Here is a 21,265-nt window from a genome sequence, read left to right on the forward strand (position 1 = left end):
TTGGCAAATCGAGGACTTCAAATTCAGATGCAGTCAGCCTGGTATTTTCATGGATTTATTTGAGAGGTTCCTATAAATATATCTGTGTAGAGGAGGCAGTTTAAAAACATTGGGCCAACTTCTACTCAATTACACCAGTCTACATCTGGAATAATTCCATAGCAGTCAGATGAGTTACTCTGGATTTACACCAGAACATAATTTGGTCCAGTGACTTTATTACATCCAAGTGGGATGTGTTATTTATTAATTATTATTATTAATAATTATTTATTTTATTATATCCCAGTGGACATGGATACGGTATAGTATGTACTATAACCTACTTGAATGTTTAATGTCAATTGTGTAATATTGTCATTCAGCAAGAGTTATTTGCAGGGCCGGCTCCAGGGTTTTGGCCGCCCCAAGCAGCCAAAAAAAAAAAAAAAAAAAAGCCATGATCGCGATCTGCGGCGGCAATTCGGCAGGAGGTCCTTTGCTCCCAGCGGGAGTGAGGGACCGTCCGCCAAATTGCCGCCGAATACCTGGACGTGCTGCCCCTCTCTGAAGCGGCCGCCCCAAGCACCTGCTTGCCAGGCTGGTGCCTGGAGCCGGCTCTGGTTATTTGAAAAAGTCTATCTATAATTATTTTAAGGTTTGATACTGCTGCCCAATACCATAATCTCTGAGCACCTCCACATAAATTCTGTAATTGCAGAGAAGTCCCTAGTGGACTTCATGGAGTCTCTGGCATGTCTCCTTTTTCAGGGTCGAAACTGTGCTTCAGGTTGGGTTTAGTTTAGATTTGTTATTGTTGTTTTCAGATTTTGTTAATTTTGTCTTATTTTCTTCAAAAAAGCTGTTATGTGCAGAAATATTTTCAACAGAAATGTTGAAAAAATACTCCGCAATGTGCATTAGTTTTGTGATTATTTTTAATTATTGGTAAGAACCAGTTTAGAGCCAAAAGTGAGCTATTCTATCTTCCTTACAAAACTGATATACACAAAACTCTGGTCTGCTGGTAATAATGTATCAACCATTTTGGCAACTTGTTGATAATATTCAAAAAAGTAGGAGTTACGGCAAATGTGCAGATGGGGGAGAGTTAAATGTTATTAAAAGTAGTTTTACTTAAAAATCAGCTATATACAATTGTTTAGGTAACAAATTATCATGTGGAAAAAGGCCCTGGGGTGATGTGTTGATTAGGCTTATTTGGATACTATCCATGCTGTTAAAATGACTCAGAAAGAACAATAACCATGATCCAAAGTCTACTGAAGTCAGTAGAAGGACAGTCATTGACTTCAGTGCACTTTGGATTAGACCTTATATGACCATAGCTTGCACATCTGTCTTATCTGAGCCCCAGTCCTATAAATGCTTCTGCACATACATAACTTTATGCACACAAGTATTTCCACTGACTCCATTGGGATGAGTATAGCTGCACACTTGCATAAATGTTTGCTGGATTGAGACCTATGGTACTCATGAGCAGTGGGAATTTGATATTCATCCTTTGACCAGTGAACATCACAGGGAGGTGAAGATGGCCTTTCCAAGCATTTCCCATATTTTCTTATCTAGTAGGGGAGAGCAGGAGGAGAACACTTGATACATGTATGAAGGGGATTATCTGATGGAGTTGCCCGCAAAAGTAGAAGACTGGACACGATGACCCAGGAGGTTCCTTCCAGTCCTGTGTCCCTAACAATGTTCCTTGCAGATCTTACAGTCCATATGAGCTGCACCCTGCAATGAAAACCTGTTCAGTGTTGCACATTAATTTCCATGTGATGGCCCATGAATAGTATAGCTTTCTAACATATCCTCTTGCCAGATCTCTGCAAGAATTATATTTGGTTCCATTTGTGTATATCCTACGCTTCAGAAAGGATACTAATAACCTGTGTGGTAAAAACAAAGAGCATCTGTACGCCCTTTAGCTGATTGTCACATGTACCCAAAGAAACAATTTTTTTTTTAATCCTCCAATTTCACACCCCAACTTGATCAAAATATATAATATAAATTCCTTCAATGGAAACTATAATCTTCACTCAGTTCCTGTGTTATGACATTTAGTATGACAAATGTGGGATTTAGTTCTGCTTGTTTAAATGAGTAACACCTTCCTTCTGTTCCACTTGCTGTGCAAAATACTGGCACTAAAAGAATTTATCACATATATTAATAGTTAATAATGACTGTTATTGTGTTTATTATATTACTTTGTATGTCTACAGCATCTGTCATCACAGGATCTCAAACCACTTTACAATGGTTAATTACAGTTAATTATACCTCAGAAAATCCCTGGGAGGGTGCAAAGTATCATACACCTCTACCTCGATATAATGCTGTCCTCGGGAGCCAAAAAATCTTACCGCATTATAGGTGAAACCGCATTATATTGAACATGCTTTGATCCACCGGAGTGCGCAGCCCCACTCCCCCGGAGCACTGCTTTACCGCGTTATATCCGAATTCGTGTTATATCGGGTAGTGTTATATCGAGGTAGAGGTATACTCGTTTGGCAAACTGAGGCAAGGAGCCTCTAGTTACTGTCACAGGGTCACAAAACAATTTAGTGATAGAGTCCAAGAAAAGAACCTAAGGGCGAATTGGGGTGACTGCCCCGTGCTGTGGGGGGTCTTGTGCTAATTTTAAGGAGGTGGGCAGGGAGGTGAGGCAGGAGGCGGGCGGGCAAGCGGGGAGAGGAGGTGAACGGGGAGGCAAGCAGCAGGTGGACGGGGGGGTGAGGAGGAGCCCCCCCTATGAGAACCTTCCCCTTCCCCCAGCACCTCCTGCTCTCTGGCAGGCCCTTCCCTCTCAGCACTTCCCCCTCTCTCTCAGCGCCTACCGCGGATCAGATGTTTTGCTGCGTCAGGAGGCACTGGGGGAGAAGGGAGAGGAGTGAGGGTGTAGCGTGCTTGGGGGAGGTGGCAGAACTGGGCAGGGAAGAGGCAGGGTGGGAAGGGGTGGGGACAGGGTGGGAATAGGTGGGGCGGGGCTAATCAGAGGTGGGAAGGAGAAGGGCTGGGGTGGGGCCTTGGGTAGTGCTTGCTCCAAATAATAATAGGTGGGGGGAAAAGGGAGGGCGATGGTGGTGATGTGTATATGGGAGTGAGAATCTTGAAGCAGAATCTACGCTTACGTAACTGGGCAATTTGCCATAGAGAGACTCATGCACCTGGGGAGGAGGAAACAATTGAACAATTTTAAACTTTTAAAAGTTGTTTTATAATTAACTTTTTTTAAATGTGATGCTTAGATGTTTACAAGGCAGTGCAGTAATGTGGAGGGCTTTGTTGTCAGTGTGTATGTATTTGTTGGGAGATATACTCATGGATTCAGCTGCGTCTCTTAACCCAACATTCAACCAAGCCATTTTCTCCACCAGAATATCTTCTTAGTTGCTTGCTTTCCAGAGGCTGCCAAGAATTCCTTATTTGCTTTTTAAAATCTTAAATGGAAATTGAAAAGTCTCCAATATCATCACTGAAATGTGCAATGGGGACAAGGGAAAAACTAAATTTATTACTGGAAAAACAAGGCTGATATTTTTGTGGGTTGCTGGAAATCTTTTTGGCATTCAGATTATGGCATATAAGTTTCTTTCGTTATTAAAAAAATATTTTTCTCAATTTTCTTAAAAAATGACCAGTGGTGATTGTTTTTATCTGTGGTTTTTGGATTTTGATTTTGTGTGATTTCAGTGCATGGTAAAAGCACAGCTGATAAAACTCAGTGTCATTTAAACCAAATTTGCCATCTGTGCTACAAAAACTCTTCATAATTAAGGAAAAATCCACACATTCAATCTCCTTTCACTGGCAGTGAAATCAGGAGTATAAAGTATGCCTCAATACCATTGTTCATTGTTACAATACTTCTGTTTCTGGAGCGTCATGCCAAATTCATTTTTTCCCAAACTTGTATTAACTGAGCCTATAAATCTTCTCTTTAATAAAGGAATCTGAGATGATGATGGCAACTTCCAGGTATCCTCTATGAAATATTTTGGCCTTCCTTATAGTATTCATATTACACTCCACCCAGTTATGATGATAATGGCAGGAGAAGTATGTAAGCCCATGAACACAACACTCATGTAAATTGCTGTTTGGAAACTTTCCATGTCATTGGTTAACTGCAAAGGATCCTTTGCCTTTTCATTTTTTCCTCAAGAATGTGAAGGGAAGTTCTGGTTTGTTATCTGACAGTACCAAGAGGGACTCAATAATCAGACCCCAAGTTTCAACTGCAAATTCATACATCCTAATCCTAAGAACATTCAACTCTCCTCAAAATCAAAGGGAGTTGTGTGAGTGCTCCGCACCTCTCTGGATCAGGTTCATAATTTCAAACAAGATATGGGAGTGTATGAACCAAAACCTCAGGTGTGAACAGCCCAAACTTTGGGGAAGTTTGACTCCAGATGTGAGTTTGTCACCTCAAACCAATCTCTGCTTCCTATAGCCAGGATGTACCTTTAATACCAGTGCTACAATAATGTGATTGTTTTGTGTGGGGAAGAGTTTGGAGAGTACTGGATAAATATAGTTTTTGAAAAGTGAAGCTAAGATAAAATCTAACGTTAGTGGCGTCATCTGAGACCAAAGTTATTCCATTTTCCCCCTCACCCTCCGAGCAATGTGAATTTCAGTTGTCCCTCTGAAATGCCTTAAGACGATCAGGCCTTTTCATTCATCTTCACTCTAAAAAGAACCTCACAATTTCAAATTTTATCCACGTGGATCCACCGTATATGCAAAATCAAAGTGTAATCCAGAACTATATTTTATTTAAAATGTCACCCAACAAGTTTTAACTGTAGCGATAATCTGCAATCTTAGTACAAATAAAACATCGTCATAGCAATAATTATCTGTATTGTGGTAGTATCTGGGGCCCTAGGCATGGATTATGGCCCCCATGTGCTAACTGCTGAACACAGAACAAAGAGACAGTCCTAGCCTGAAAAGCTTACAGCCTGTGTCTGTTAGTACTGTCTAGTATTTTTATTGTGTTTTTCCATCTCCGCAGGGTGCTTTACAACTATTAAATCTTCTAGCACTTCTGTGAAGGAGTGAAGTATTACCTCAAATATACAAGTTTCAGAGTAACAGCCGTGTTAGTCTGTATTCGCAAAAAGAAGAACAGGAGTACTTGTGGCACCTTAGAGACTAACAAATTTATTAGAGCATAAGCTTTCGTGGGCTACAGCCCACTTCTTCGGATGCATATAGAATGGAACATATAATGTGGGCTGTAGTCCACGAAAGCTTATGCTCTAATAAATTTGTTAGTCTCTAAGGTGCCACAAGTACTCCTGTTCTTCTTTTTTCTCAAATATACAGTTGAAGAAGCTGAGGCCAACTAAATGATTTGCTCAAAACCACAGAGTGAATCATTGTCAAAGTCAGGATTTGAACTCATGATTTCTTAGCTCCTAATCCTGTAGTCTGACTAATAGAGCCCGTCTCTCTGTCGCCTCAGTAGTGCAAATTGAAAGCAGGATCAGAATGCCATCAGTCTTTGGGAACATTTGATTCTGAATCCCAACTTGGCATTTCAGGCTCATCTCTGACTGGTAGGAATGCATACTATTGATGCATTTTGGCAGTAAAGAGAACCTCTCAAATGTTTTGAGAAATGCCTATTCTCCTCATGCATCTGAACAAAAGCAATATTAGAAGTACACTTTAAACTATATAACCCCAATAGTACATACCTTTTCAGGAGCAAAGTGATGCACACAGCGGCATATGTGCTGCCATCTAGTGGTCAAAAGAGAGTATAACTAGCAAATGTGTATAAAGCTCAAAAGTTAGTGCCTAGGACATTGTGGGTGCTATCAAAAACTACTACTAAATAATAATTAATACTTTACACATCTATAATGATTCCTATTATGGTTTATTTGTTGAGTGCCAGCTACGTGCTTGACACAGTACAAAACACAAAATGAAGACCATCTCTGCCCTGATGAGTTTACCATCTAGGAGACAGGCACAGCGAAGCCAGGACCCAGGAATAGTTTGGGGTTTGGAGATTATTTTTAATAACTGTTGGCTCCCTTCTTGCACATCCAGAAAGAGTGAGATTTTTGGAAGGACTGGAACAGGGTGAGTGGGAAGGCTTGATGGATAGTGAAGGGGAGGGGATTCTGTGTGTAGGAGGCAGTGTGGTAACAGGTGAGGAGACAGGAGTGAAAAAAGGAGACTAAAGGGGCATCATCGGCAGAGGGAAAGAGACAGGGAAATGCAGCTTGATCCATAGTTGGAGATACAGGCTGGAGCACAAAGGTGCAGGACACTTTAAGAGCACTTTACAAATGTAATATTGAATTAAGGCTCATAGTATTCCTCAGTCTCCATTTTATAGGTGGGGAAACTGAGGCATGAAGCAATTGCAAGGTTAAGCAAGGTCATCAAGAAAGTTAGTTTTGGAGTCAGGAATAGAACTTGGATCTCCTGGTTCTCTCGTCTTTTGAGAGAGTATTTAGGTGGCCAGTAGTCAACACTTTCTCTCATATGTGGAAATACTTGTTAAAGCAGAAAAAAATGTTTACTTACATATGCCTCATTCATAGACTATGAATAAGCTATCTCTTTCATTTCTTAGGACTTGCCTACACATAAAAGTTGTATTGCTTTAACTATACTGGTACAGTTAAAGTGATACAAACTCTCCAGTATGGATGTAGTTATACCAGTATAAAGGTGCTTGTATTGGTATAGCTTAGACTATGTCTACACTTGAAATGCTACAGTGGCACAGTTATAACACTTCAGCGTAGACACTTACTGCAGCAATGGGAGGGGTACTGTTGCTGTAGATACTCTCTCTCCCTTAGAGGTGGTAGCTAGGACAGACTTTTGTCAACCTAGTGCTGTCTACACCAGGGGTTAGGTTGGCTTAACTATGTTTCTCGGAGGGTGGGGGTGGATTTTTCACACCCTGGAGAGCCTGGGAGGTGGGTAACCCCCCCCTTCAGGTAGGCTACCGGCCCTGCCTCTTCTGCCCAAGGCCCTGCCTCCCCCCCCCCCCCGCATGCCAAAGGCCCAAGCTCTCTTCCTCCCCACCCCCCCATGACCAGAAGAGCCCTGAGGCACACCCACTCCCCATGGCCAGAGGAGCCTCGGCCTGCCCGCCCCAGCCACGCCAGCTGGCCTCCCCAACGCTGGGGTGGCCCCAGCGCCAGGCCGAGCCGCTGGCCCAATCCTCCCTGGGCCAGACTGAATACTGCCCCTGGCCACTGGCACGTCCGAGCTCCAAGCCGCTGGCTGGAGCTGAGCCCCCCACCAGCTTCAGAGTAGAGGGGGAGGGAGGGCAGGACCTCCCGGCAGAACATGTGTGGGGCCACGGCCTGGGTCAGGTGAGGTTTAGCCTGCTCTGGCCTTTGATACTTACTGCCCAGGCCTGAGAGACGTAGCAATGCAAATGTAACTTTTCTGTGTAGACCAGCCCTTATTCTTGTCCATGAAGAGGACTAAGCCATTGTGGAATAAGGGACCTTTATAATGAGATATCTGTGTCTACACTAGAAGTTGTACCAATATAACTCTCTCAGTTAAAAAAAAATCACATCTCTACCCAATATAATTATACCAGTACAAAAACTGTGTGTAGACCAGTCCTTACTTATGTTTTGTCTAAAGACCAATGATTCTCTACAACATTAACAACTTCTTATGTTTACTATACAGCTCCTGACACTGGCCCATTTAGGCCTTTTTCAGACTGGGGGAAAACAATGGTTTTTCATACCCCGTTAGTTATTTGTGTTTTAATTAAGGGCTGTCTAATACGATAGCTCCTAGTGTAGAGTTTAAAAATGTGTTAGCTGGTCACAGTCAACCCTGGTGCTGTTTAAAACATGTTAGCATTTAATGTTGACAGAGCGGAGCAATCTCTTGTTGTTTTACAAAAACAACAAGGAGTCTGGTGGCACCTTAAAGACTAACAGATTTATTTGGGCATAAGCTTTCGTGAGTAAAAACCTCACTTCTTCGGATGCATCTTGTTGTTTTGTGTGGGGAAGGGTTTGAGTAGCCTTTTGTTGACCAGAACTAGCTTCAGTGATTTTAAAGGTGTTAAACTCTTTCTAGGTGACTGAGCAACAAAATGGCAGATGAAATTCAATGGTGATAAATGCAAAGTAATGCACTTTGGAAAACCTAATCCCAGCTATACATATAAAATGATGGGGTCTAAATTAGCTGTTACTACTCAGTAAAGAGATCTTGGAGTCATTGTGGATAGTTCTCTGAAAACATCCACTCAATATGCAGCGGCAGTCAAAAAAGCTAACAGAACGTTGGGACTCTTTAGGAAAGGAATCAATAATAAGACAGAAAATATCATATTGCCTCTATATAAATCCACGGTATGCCCACATCTTGAATACTGCATGCAGATCTGGTCGCCACATCTCAAAAAAGATATACAGGCAAGTCGCATCTTAGGCGCATTTAACATGCGCGAATTCAGCTTTGTGCGGTCGGCAAAAACGGGGGGGAAAAAGAAAAACAATATAAAAATTGCATCTGTAGTGCGGGCGATTCTGCCTGCCATTGAACTCAATGAGTGTTTCACTATACACAGTTTTCGCTTTATGCACTAACCACGGAACGGAACCCCCACGTAAGATGAGACTTGCCTGTATTGGAATTGGAAAAGGTACAGAAAAGGGCAACAAAAATGATTAAGGGTATGGAACAGCTTCCATATGGGGATTGATTAATAAGACTGGGACTTTTTAGCTTGGAAAAGAGACGACTAAGGGGGGTTATAATAGAGGTCTATAAACTCATAACTGGTGTGGAGAAAGTAAATAAGGAAGTGTTATGTACTCCTCATAACACAAGAACTAGGGGTCACCCAAAGAAAGTAATAGGCAGCAGGTTTAAAACAAACAAAAGGGAGTATTTCTTCACACAGTGCACAGTTAACCTGTGGAACTCTTTGCCAGAGGATGTTGTGATGGCCAAGACTGTAACAGGTTCAAAAAGAACTAGATGAGTTCATGAAGGATAGCTCCATCAGTCGCTATTAGCCAGGATGGGCAGGGATGCAAAACCATGCTCTGAAGTATCCCTTGCCTCTGTTTGTCAGAAGCTGGGAACGGGAGATAGGGGATGGATCACTTGTTGATTACGTGTTCTATTCATTCCCTCTGAAGCATCTGGTATTGGCCACTGTCGGAAGACAGGATACTGGGCTAGATGGACCATTGGTCTGACCATTCTTATGTTCTACACGAGGCACTTTGGAACAATCTTTAATTAAAATGTGCTCACTAACACATGGGTAAAAATCATCTTTCCTGCAATCAGTGTCACATTGGTTGAATGTGCTTCAATAGCTGATTGATTACTATGTAACCCAAACCAGTCCAGTATGCTCCATCTTGTCTACACACAGTCTAGTACAAGGTATGTTTTTTAAACTTATTTAGTTAAACCAGTACATACCTCTGTGTGGACCCTCTTAAATCAGTTTGGAAATAGCTCACACTGATTTAGCTTATATCAATCCCTTACTGAATTCAACTAAATCAAAATAAGCCATTTCTAAAAAAAAGTTTTGAGTATCCACACAGGAATTTGTCCTGATTTAACTAATTTAGGGTATGTCTACACTGCAATTGGAAGGTTATTGCAGCTTGGTTAGGAATACCCGTGCTAGCTTTGATCTAGTTAGCACAGCTAAAAATAGCTCTGAAGACATGGCAGCACAAACCCAGGTATGGACTAGTAATGTGAGATACTCCGTTTCCATAAGAGGCAGTAGCGAGTTCGATGAGAGAATTCTCCTGTCAGTCTAGCACTATCTACACCGGGAGTTAGGTCGGTTTAACTGCGTCGCTCAGAGGTATGGATTTTCTTCTTACCCCTGAGGGTCATAGTTATACCACTTGAATTTCCTAGTGTAGGCTAGGCCTAAATCTCACAGGTTTATAAGCTTCTCCAGGGGTGAAAATAAAGCAAGGCAGCGGGGGAGCACACCATTTAGAGATGTGATGTTGCACCATTCTGTACTGATAGGTCACAGAAAAGAGAATGGGGAAGAATGGAATAAGTTTGTGTCTTCAAGCAACCAAAAGTGGGTTCATGTCAGAAGTGATGAGGAGCTGTGGAAGGTCCTCAGACAGGAGTCAGCACATTGTGGTACTCCCAGTTTAGATTCCCCGACCTGGTAAATCCTCACCCAAGAGAGAGGGGAAGCAGAGCTCCCCCAAGCCAGAGGGATGAGGGGGAGCTCTCTCTCTTTTCAGAGAAACTAAAGTGGCCTTCCCTCCTGAATACATATACACAAGTGCTGACTTATTTCTGAAACAGACTCTTTGAGGCTTTTAGACATATCTGGCAGCTATATTCCTCATGTGTGCCCTCCGTAGGCTCTGGCTCTTCACCAGCTTAGCAGCCTCTGACCATTTGTGGTGGTCATCGAAGAAGAAAAGCTTTATGATATTAGCCCTGCTGTCCCCTGATTTGAGGATGGGGCACAGAGCCAGGGTGGAGAGAGAGAAAAGTTAAAAATCCTGCAGCTTACAGAGGAAAATATGTGATATAACAATCTCTTTGCATAATGGGCTTCATGTTTTTGCCAAAACCACTACACTTGCTTTTATGCTATGAGTCATTATTGGCTACTCTACCCTTTCTCCGCTGTTGGGGGCTCCGAAAAGGAGATTGTTTTGGCTGCAATTAGAACTGTACAAGTGCAAAATCTTTACTTCATGTTTGGTCTACAGCAGAGGGTTAGTCTCTTACAGGTTAGTTGTCAGAGAGGACAGGACACAGTATGTGAGTGGTGGTTTTGTTCCATACTATATTAGCTGCCTTTTTTTTTTTTTTTTGGCAACTACTGGCATATTGCATGCCTACTGTGGAGCCTGGATAGACCCCAAATGGAGAGGATCCACTATGAGATCCGGGCTTGTCATAGCTTGATTTTTTACAGTAAATAAACCACATTCTAACATATTTCCTGTAGAAATAGTTCCATGGCCCAGGTGGCCTACCCATAAGGTTGGCCCTGCTTCCACATATGAGACTTTTCCATTTAGGGGCTTTTGTAAGTGGTCCTTCAACTCAACCAGCCATCCCAGAACTTTTCCCAGAACTGCCTCTGCACAGTCAGTGCCTGTGATGTATAATCATACAATGGAAGAGACCTCAGGAGGTCATCTAGTCCAACCCCCTGCTCAAAGCAGGACCAACCCCAACTAAATCATCCCAGCCAGGGCCTTAAAAACCTCGAAGGATGGAGATTCCACCACCTCCCTAGATAACCCATTTCAGTACTTCACCACCCTCCTAGTGAAATGGTTTTTCCTAATATCCAACCTAGACCTCTCCCACTGCAACTTGAGATCACTGCTCCTTGTTCTGTCATCTGCCACCACTGAGAACAGCCTAGCTCCATCCTCTTTGGAATCCCCCTTCAGGTAGTTGAAGGCTGCTATCAAATCCCCCCCCCTTCTCTTCTGCAGACTAAATAAGCCCAGTTCCCTCAGCCTCTCCTCATAAGTCATGTGCCCCAGCCCCCTAATCATTTCCGTTGCCCTCCGCTGGACTCTCTCCAATTTGTTCATATCCTTTCTGCAGTGGGGGGCCCAAAACTAGACACAGTAGTCCAGATGTGGCCTCACCAATGCTGAATACAGGGGAATAATCACTTCCCTTGATCTGCTGGCAATGCTCTTACTAATGCAGCCCAATATGCCATTAGCCTTCTTGGCAACTGGGGCACACTGTTGACTCATATCCAGCTTCTCATCCACTGTAATCTCCAGATCCTTTTCTGCAGAACAACTGCTTAGCCCGTCGGTCCCCAGCCTGTAGCAGCACATGGGATTCTTCCGTCCTAAGTGCAGGACTGCACTTGTCCTTGTTGAACCTCATCAGATTTCTTTTGGCCCAATCCTCCAATTTGTCTAGGTTACTCTGGACCCTATCCCTACCCTCCAGCATATCTACCTCTCCCCCCAGCTTAGTGTCATCCGCGAACTTACTGAGGGTGCAATCCATCCCATCATCCAGATCATTAATGAAGATGTTGAACAAAACTGGCCCCAGGACGGACCCCTGGGGCACTCCGCTTGATACTGGCTACCAACTAGACATTGAGCTGTTGATCACCCATTGAGTCCGACGATCTAGCCAGCTTTCTATCTACCTTATAGTCCATTCATCTAACCCATACTTTTTTAATGATCTGACAGAAAGACATCTGCTCCTGTTGCTCATAGGGCTAGTTTGAGCCTAGACCTACACATGCGCACATAGATCAGGATAGGGTGGGTGGTAGGATCCTTCCCAAACTTTTGCACTATGCACAGTAAGGGCAAGACTTGGTCATTGCGCTCCTGGCACTCAAAGACCTGGGAAGAGGCTCTTGAAGGACAACAGTGCTGAAAGGATAGAGAGTAGGAGGGCTGTGCATCAGGAGGCAGAACTGGACAGATACCAGAGAATGAGGGAAGTGCATACTGCACCCTATAAAAGGGTGTAGCAGACGCCACCGCTGTCCAGTATGGTCTCAGCCTCAATGCTCCCAGAGGTTCTTTACAGCACTGTACTGTACAGTAACTTAGCTGGTGGAGCAGAATTGGGAGAACAGGAAGGCACTGATATTCAGTAACACACCTGGGTTCGGTTGGCTACTTATCCTGACTGAAGGATGAACTTAGACCATTTGGCCTTTAGTTGTGAAAAATGTGAAATTAGTTTTTAAGGGATTAACCACTGAAGGTTAATCTGAAGGTGAAAGGGTCTTTGTTCCAATTTTCCCCTTAGCCGTTTAGTCCTGTATCTGTATCTCCTAACTTAAAGTGCAGTTTTACTCTAGAAAGTAACTATATAAATGGTAGCTTTTTGCCCAACAGATCTGTTTTTTTTCTTATTCGGAATAATAGCCACTTATTTTAGTGATAAAAATATGTTTCCCTGCATATCACTCATGCTAACACTGCAGAATAAACACGAGGACTGAGGCAACTGGATTCTATTCCATCTTGCACATCATCAACAGAATCCTAATCAGCTATACTTGTGCATTCTCATTGAAGCCAATGGGTTTGCAGAGATGTAACTGGGGACATAATCTGAAGACAATGGGGTTACAGAGATCTGCAGAACCTTAATTATTGATGATGATGCTCATGGTGGAAAGAGCACAGTTGACACTCAGAATTAGGGTTGACCTTGCAGTATTTAGAAAAAAAATCTTTTTATTAGTATATTGAGTGTGTCTGATATGGAAATATTTGTGCCAACAGCATGGAACCCTTCAATGCCAGTTTTCAGAAGAGAAACACATTTTCAAACATGAATGATTAATATAAAAATGAGGCAAAGTGGAATTATTATTTTATTTGATGGCATTATTTTGTTTGTGGCATCATAACCATCCCAATTATGATGTCACAGGAATTGATGGGTTTAGGTGAGGAATAGGCAGCAGGAATGGATGAACTTCTGCCTAGACTTATTTTCATGAAAATATTCCAGTAATAAGACAAACAGAGAATAAGTAAAATACATGGGAGATATTCTGTATAAATAGAATTGCCTCCTAATAGAATGTTGTTTTACGTTTCCCCCCCCACCCCCCATGAGGTATCAGTGGGTCTATAAAACTTTAGTTTACTTTTTTAACTTTTTAGTTTATGTATATTTAAATTTTCTCAAAGGAAAGAAGAGAAAATAGAACTCACAATAAAACACAGTATCTTATAGAAAGAAAATGAGACTTCTAAGCAAAACAGATATGTAGGATAATAGTAAGTCCTCTATTAGGTTTGAGTAGGGGAGAGTTCTCCATCAATAAATGTAATTATGCCATTCAATACATAATCTGTATTTAAAGCAATAAATAAAATCACAAAAGATACCATATTCTGCAATTTGGAATGCAAATATCTGTGACAAACATAAAACAAAGAAAAAAAAGCTAATCAGCTAGAGAACAAATCTAAGTTGATAGTTTATTTAGGCTATCAGAGAATATATTTATATTGGAGCAAATTAACTCCATTATTCATAGTCAGATCTTTAGAATCTTTAATAATATCTTTGATGGAAAACACATCCAAATGAGCTTCAGGGTTTTAAAGAGGCACTAAATGAGAATCAGGAAACCTTTGACTTGGTGAAAATTTAAATATATATAACAAATATTTCCAGACAAAATTATGCACTTGGGGTGGGGAGAATAGCTGCTTGGGCAGGTGTGAAAGAATTCAAATATAAAGAAATTCACTTTTTGTCAGGTTTATATTTTTGATTCATCTTCTTATAGCTTCAGGTTTATGACTGGAAAGGACATTTTTAACAAAGGCAATAGAAAGTTACTTAGTGCTTTTAGTATTTTCTGCCTGATTTGCAAGTCCATACATTTTCCACTCACTGTAGATTTTCCTCGAAGTGGAAATGGCAAAAATCATTTCTCAGCTTGGAATCTTGAGGCGTATGTACCTTGAACCTGCATGATTCCTCTCTTTTTATGCTTTCACTGTGTGTTTAACTGTGCAAAGAAACTTCTAAGGGCTAAACTCTCTTTTCATGGTTTAACTGAAATACCTAAAAAGACCATGGTTGTATATGCAATGTTGTTGTAGCTGTGTTGGTCCCAGGATATTAGAAAGACAAGATAGGTAAGGTAATATCTTTTATTGGACCAACTTCTGTTGGTGAGAAAGACAAGCTTTCGAGCTTATTCAGAGCTCTTCATCGAGTCCGAGAAACTAGTTTTCTGGAGCTGAAGAAGAGTTCTGTGTAAGCTTGAAAAGTTGTCTCTCTCATCAACAGAAGTTGGTCCAATAAAAGATATTACCTCACCTACCTTGTCTTTCTAAAAAATAAACATGGCAGTCAGCTGGCACTGATTTGCTTTTTTAAACACAGACTTTATCACTGCTGTGGATTACTGCAGTAGATACCCAAGATGATGTGCTGTAGCCCACGAAAGCTTATGCTCAAATAAATGTGTTAGTCGCTAAGGTGCCACAAGTACTCCTGTTCTTTTTCCAAGATACTACAATAATCCACCATCTGACAGTCATATTGAGCACTGGTGGAATCTCTGGGAGTTTTACCTATGAATCCCTGTTTTCCTCGAAGGAATTTGTAGACTTCGACACTGCTAAACTTCCAGACACTACACAGTCATTCCAACATGATGGCCTTACTGGGAATCAATCCAAACCATCAAATGCATGCCAGCAAAGACCCCTTCCTAAGTGTGCTTGAGCACCAGAACACTACTATTGAAAACTGTTAAGTCAACTGGGCCAAGTATTGATGCCCTGTACAAAGAAACATTGGGAACCTGACACAACAAATCCTAGTCAGATATTGATACAAGTTAGACTACATGACAGCCATAGTATTACTACAGCAAGTCAGCTAAACCTTTTTCAAGGTGAAATTCAGCTGAGGTGTAAGGAGTTGCACGTCACTTAATTGCAGCGACGCTGTGCCCACTTGCATTAGGACTGCATTTGGCCTTCAGCAACGTACTCTGGCACAAGTAATGCCATTAGAAAGTCAAAATCTGTCACCTGTTACCACATGACCTCTCATGCTTTACATACTGGTAAGGCTACGATTTAGTCATGGGTATTTTTAGTAAAAGTCATGGACAGGGCAAGAAACAAAACAAAAAATCACAGCCTGTGACCTGTCCATGACTTGTACCATAAATACCCCAATTGAATCTTAGGGGAGGGCACTGCCAGGGGGGAGCTCATGGCACCAGCTGTGGGGGAGGGAGCCCCGGGGGACCAGCAGCTACTCCAGCTGCTGCCTGGGGTGGAGCCCCAGAGCCAGTTGCTGCTTCAGCCGCTCCAGGACTGTGGCTCAGGCAGTCCCTGGGGCCAGCCACCTCTGCCGCTGCTTGGGCTGTCCCCAGGACCAGCTGCCTGGGGCCACCAGAGCAGTGGCCGGTGCAGCTAACCCTGGGGATGAGTTAGCTGCACCTGGGGATGGGTTAGCTGGCCCCGCTGCTCGGGCGGCCCTGGGGTCAGCCACACTGGCTGCTGCAGAAGTCACAGAGGTCGCAGGAAGTCACGGAATCTGTGACCTCCGTAACAAACCCAGAGCCCTGTGTATAGGGAATAACTGTGCAGTAACTGTTGCTGAATGCGGCTTTCAATGAGTGCAAACAACATCTGAACTCTGCTTGGGAAATAAGACACCTTTTCTCCATTAGCCGAGTAATATTGGCACTAATTATTAATTATTATTATTATCATCCTCTTACAGATGGGGAAGCTGAGGCACGGCGAGGTTAAGTGATGGTCACAAAAAAAATAGTATGTGACAGAGCTGGGAATAGAACTCAAAGCCCCTAACACCAACTCTTGTGCTTTAACTACAGGACTATCTTTTTTCCTCTGGATAGGCCTTGTCCTGCAACACTGAAGTTAATGGGAGCTTTGCATAGCAGGATCAGGCCTACTATGCAATAATAATTACATGTCCAAAGTTTGAGTTATGATATAGCAGTGCTATATGTGAAAGAGCTTTTAGGATATATTGCAACTATGGTAGATGGCCAAATAGATTTACAGACTCGTAGGAGCTGTATGTAGCAATGTGGTTTTAAAACAGCTTGGCCAAACCAGGCCAGCAACAGACTAGGAGACTCTGGCCTGCCCCTACCCTTGCTCTCACTTCCTCCCAGCCTTAAGGCTCCTGCTAACAAGGCTGGAAGGTGCGATCAGTTACCAGGAAAGCATCAGGCTATCTACCCAGCCCCAACACAAACCCCTGTGATGGGCTGGATCACAGAAACCCACTTGGGGCTGCCAACTGATGTGCCAAGACTACTTCTGCCCCTGCTTTCCCTGCCCTCCCAGCTTGGGACTTCAGTGCCCTGGCTGGTATGAGCCAGACCCACTAGCCTGCTGCAAACCCAGACCCAGGTCTGAACCACGTCACCTAACAACTGTAGGCTTAAACTGAAAGCAGCTTAAGAAATGTTCCTGTCTTTAACACTCAGATGCCCAACTCCCAATGGGGTCCAAACCCCAAATAAATCCATTTTATCCTGTATAAAACGTATACAGGGTAAACTCATAAATTGTTCGCCCTCTATAATACTGATAGAGAGCTATTCACAGCTGTTTGCACCTCTCCCCCCAGGTATTAATACATACTCTGGGTTAATTAATAAGTAAAAAGTGATTGTATTAAATACAGAAAGTAGGATTTAAGTGGTTCCAAGTAATAGCAGACAGAACAAAGTGAATTACCAAACAAAATAAAATAGAACACACAAGTCTATGTATAATATAGTAAGAAAACTGTATACGGATAAAACCTGACCCTCGGAGGCGTTCCAATAAGCTTCCTTTTATAGACTAGTCTCCTTCTAGTCTGAGTCCAGCAATCACTCACCCCCCCTGTAGTTACTGTCTTTTGTTCCAGTTTCTTTCAGGTATCCTTGGGGGTGGAGAGGCTATCTCTTGAGCCAGCTAAAGACAAAATGGAAGGGTCTCCCAGGGGTTTAAATAGAATTTCTCTTGTAGGTGGAGACTCCCTCCTCTCTCCTATGCAAAGTCCAGCTCCAAGATGGAGTTTTGGAGTCACATGGGCAAGTCCCATGTCCATGCATGACTCAGTTTTTACAGGCAGCAGCCATTGTTTACATGCTACCCTGAACTTCCTCCGGGAAACTTTTTATGGGGATTGGAACCTTCCAAGATTCATTGTCCTTTAAGTGTTTCTTGATTGGGCACTTAATTTGCACATTCCTTTCTCAAGAAGCTGACTGAATGCTTTACTAAGGCTACTTAGAAATCAAGCAAGTACACAGCCAATATTCATAACTTCAAATAGAACAATGACACATGCATACAAATAGGATGAAAATATTCAGTAGATTATAACCTTTACATAGATATGTTACCTGGCACATGTAGCATAAAACATATTCCAGTTATGTCATATATACATTCATAAGAATATTCCCATGAAGCCTTATAGGGTGCAACGTCACACACAACGTCACACCCCCTGATTGGGGCTGGAGTGGCAGGAGCTAATTAAGGCCTCTAACACTCCGCCACACTGTCTATTTGAAATGCTATCTTCTGTCCAAGTCTGTACATTATAAACACACACAGAAAAGATGAACTACAGATTTAGCGCTTGAATAAATGAGGAGCTTTTTTAAACTGGCTTTTAAGTTTTAAAATGTCTACTTATAGTGAGGTAGTGTGACCTCCCTCTGAGCCCGACAGGAAGGACCCACTGTGCATCCCCTGGTGGTTGGAGCCAGGCAAGACACGCCCCCATGCCAGAAGCAGAGGGGTAAGACAGAAAGTTTAAAAGGCTGGCCCTACAATTCAGTTGTGTGAGAGCCTGGGAAGGGAGCAGATGTCCCTTGCCAAGCTCTGTGCTAGAGACTGAGCTTTACACTGTCAAGGACCCAGAGTAGGTGCTGGGACTGCCACTTAACCAGTATCCAGAGGAGCTACTGGGACTGCCACTGGCTGTGTACCCTGGGGAGATGGAGGAACTCCAGGAGACAGAGGTACACTCAAAAGGGGTAATAGGAAGTAGCCGTAGGACACTAGACATTAGTCTGGTTATATTGCGAAACTCTAGGTCTGGGCTGGGACCCTGTGGAGTAGGGTAGGCCTAGGGCCCTCTACCCCCTGCTGCCAGCCCCACCCCTGTGATGATAACCTACCTAACTTAAGCCGGATGGCCTGCATTTGTCTGCTGTCTCCCCCAGCCAGAGAGCTGGGCCTTAGACAGCTTACTCGTAAAATCATAGAATATCATGGTTGGAAGGGACCTCAGGAGGTCATCTAGTCCAACCCCCTGCTCAATGCAGGACCAATTCCCAACTAAATCATCCCAGCCAGGGCTTTGTCAAGCCTGATCTTAAAAACCTCTAAAGAAGGAGATTCCATCACCTCCCTAGGTAACACATTCCAGTGCTTCACCACCCTCCTAGTGAAAACGTTTTTCCTAATATCCAACCTAGACCTCCCCCACTGCAACTTGAGACCATTACTCCTTGTTCTGTCATCTGCCACCACTGAGAACAGCCTAGCTCCATCCTCTTTGGAACCCCCTTTCAAGTCGTTGAAAGCAGCTATCAAATCCCCCCTCATCCTTCTCTTCTGCAGACTAAACAATCCCTGTTCCTTCAACCTCTCCTCATAAGTCATGTGCTCCAGGCCCCTAATCATTGTTGTTACCCTCCACAGGACTCTGTCCAATTTTTCCACATCCTTCTTATAGTGTGGGGCCCAAAACTGGGCACAGTACTCTAGATGAGGCCTCACCAATGTCGAACAGAGGGGAATGATCACGTCCCTCCATCTGCTGGCAATGCCCCTACTAATACAGCCCAAAATGCCATTAGCCTTCTTGGCAACAAGGGCACACTGTTGACTCATATCCAGCTTCTCGTCCACTGTGACCCCTAGGTCCTTTTCTGCAGAACTGTTGCCTAGCCATTCGGTCCCTAGTCTGTAGCAATACATGGGATTCTTCCGTCCTAAGTGCAGGACTCTGCACTTGTCCTTGTTGAACCTCATCAGATTTCTTTTGGCCCAATCATCTAATTTGTCTAGGTCCCTCTGTATCCTATCCCGACCCTCCAGCATATCTATCACTCCTCCCAGTTTAGTGTCATCTGCAAACTTGCTGAGGGTGCAGTCCACGCTATCCTCCAGATCATTAATTAAGTTATTGAATAAAACTGGCCCCAGGACCGACCTTTGGGGAACTCTGCTTGATACTGGCTGCGAACTAGACATGGAGCCACTGATTACTACCTGTTGAGCCTGATGATCTAGCCAGCTTTCTATCCATTCATCCAGCCCATACTTCTTTAATGTGCCAACAAGAATACTGTGGGAGACCGTATCAAAAGCTTCCTAAAGTCAAGGAATAACACGTCCACTGCTTTTCCCTCATCCACAGAGCCAGTTATCTTCTCATAGAACGCAGTTAGGTTAGTCAGGCATGACTTGCCCTTTGGGAATCCATGTTGACTGTTCCTGATCACTTTCCCCTCCTCTAAATGCTTCAGAATTGATTCCTTGAGGACCTGCTCCATGATTTTTCCAGGGACTGAGGTGAGGCTGACTGGTCTGTAGTTCCCCGGATCCTCCTTTTTCCCTTTTTTAAAGATGGACACTACATTAGCCTTTTTCCAGTCATCTGGGACCTCCCCCGATTACCTTGAGTTTTCAAAGATAATGGCCAATGGCTCTGCAATCACATCCACCAACTCCTTTAGCACACTCGGATGCAGCGCATCCGGCCCCATGGACTTGTGCTCGTCCAGCTTTTCTAAATAGTCCTGAACCACTTCTTTCTCCACAGGACTAAGAAGGCCAGAGCCCTTAGATGGTTTATTGATCTGCTATGCCCAGAGGACCAGAGCCCTTAGATTGCTAATTCCTCTGCTGAGTATTGCAAAATGTAGTGAGGTGGGGTGGCCTCCTTCTGATCCTGATGGGGAGGGACAGCTACAGAATCACTACAGTATTCAAGAACACTTCTTATGCTTCGTCAAAGAAGCAAGTTAGCTATTTAGGGTTTTATTATGCATAGTGTGCACATTTAAAAAAAAAAATTCCCCCAAACCAAATCTCTACTAAAACAAAACACACCACTGCACACGCATTTTTCCCCTTAAGAGTGGGTGAAAGAAAGAACAAACCACATATGACAAATGTCAATCATGTCACTTAATACACTACTGGAAGGTGTGCTAATACTATGATGTTGAGTGCAGAATAAGAATCTAACTAGACTAGAACTATCTTGTACTTATGTAGTTATTCCCACCATTGTAAAATGGATGTAAAACACTCCCAGATCAGGATGCTATAGTTTTACTCCCACTTTGTACAAGTATAAACATCTGCACAAAATATAAGGCAATGGAAAATCAGCCCCATAAACTAGAAATACACAAACTAGTGTTTATTATGAATTAATATATTTACTTAATATTAAGAAATCTGTGTCAGGGAATGCGTAATAAGTCAGAGACTGCTGGAGAATGGCTTGCTGTAGCTAGGTGGACAGGTTTCCTGAAAAAGAAGGAATATTCCATTGTGCCTGCTAACACACTTACCTCATTGCTCATCTTCTGGGCTCCTGGAATGTGGCCCAAACCCTACTACAAATGGAGATAATTGAGGGTAGGCCTAGGTGGAGCAGGATTTTCTAAGTGTGATGAAAGCAGAGACATCATTCTTTTGACTTTCATGTGGAAACTCAAGTC

At 43.0% G+C, this 21,265-nt stretch overlaps 2 protein-coding genes across 3 annotated transcripts in view; both read left to right on the forward strand.

Annotated features, from left to right (window-relative positions):
- The window catches only part of CC2D2A (coiled-coil and C2 domain containing 2A), a 220,186-nt gene that overhangs the window by 46,071 nt on the left and 152,850 nt on the right, over window positions 1-21,265 (forward strand). The window lies entirely within an intron of this gene.
- The window catches only part of C1QTNF7 (C1q and TNF related 7), an 89,128-nt gene that overhangs the window by 46,070 nt on the left and 21,793 nt on the right, over window positions 1-21,265 (forward strand). The window lies entirely within an intron of this gene.

This window comes from Malaclemys terrapin, chromosome 5, assembly GCF_027887155.1.
Source record: "Malaclemys terrapin pileata isolate rMalTer1 chromosome 5, rMalTer1.hap1, whole genome shotgun sequence".
NCBI lineage: Eukaryota > Metazoa > Chordata > Testudines > Emydidae > Malaclemys > Malaclemys terrapin.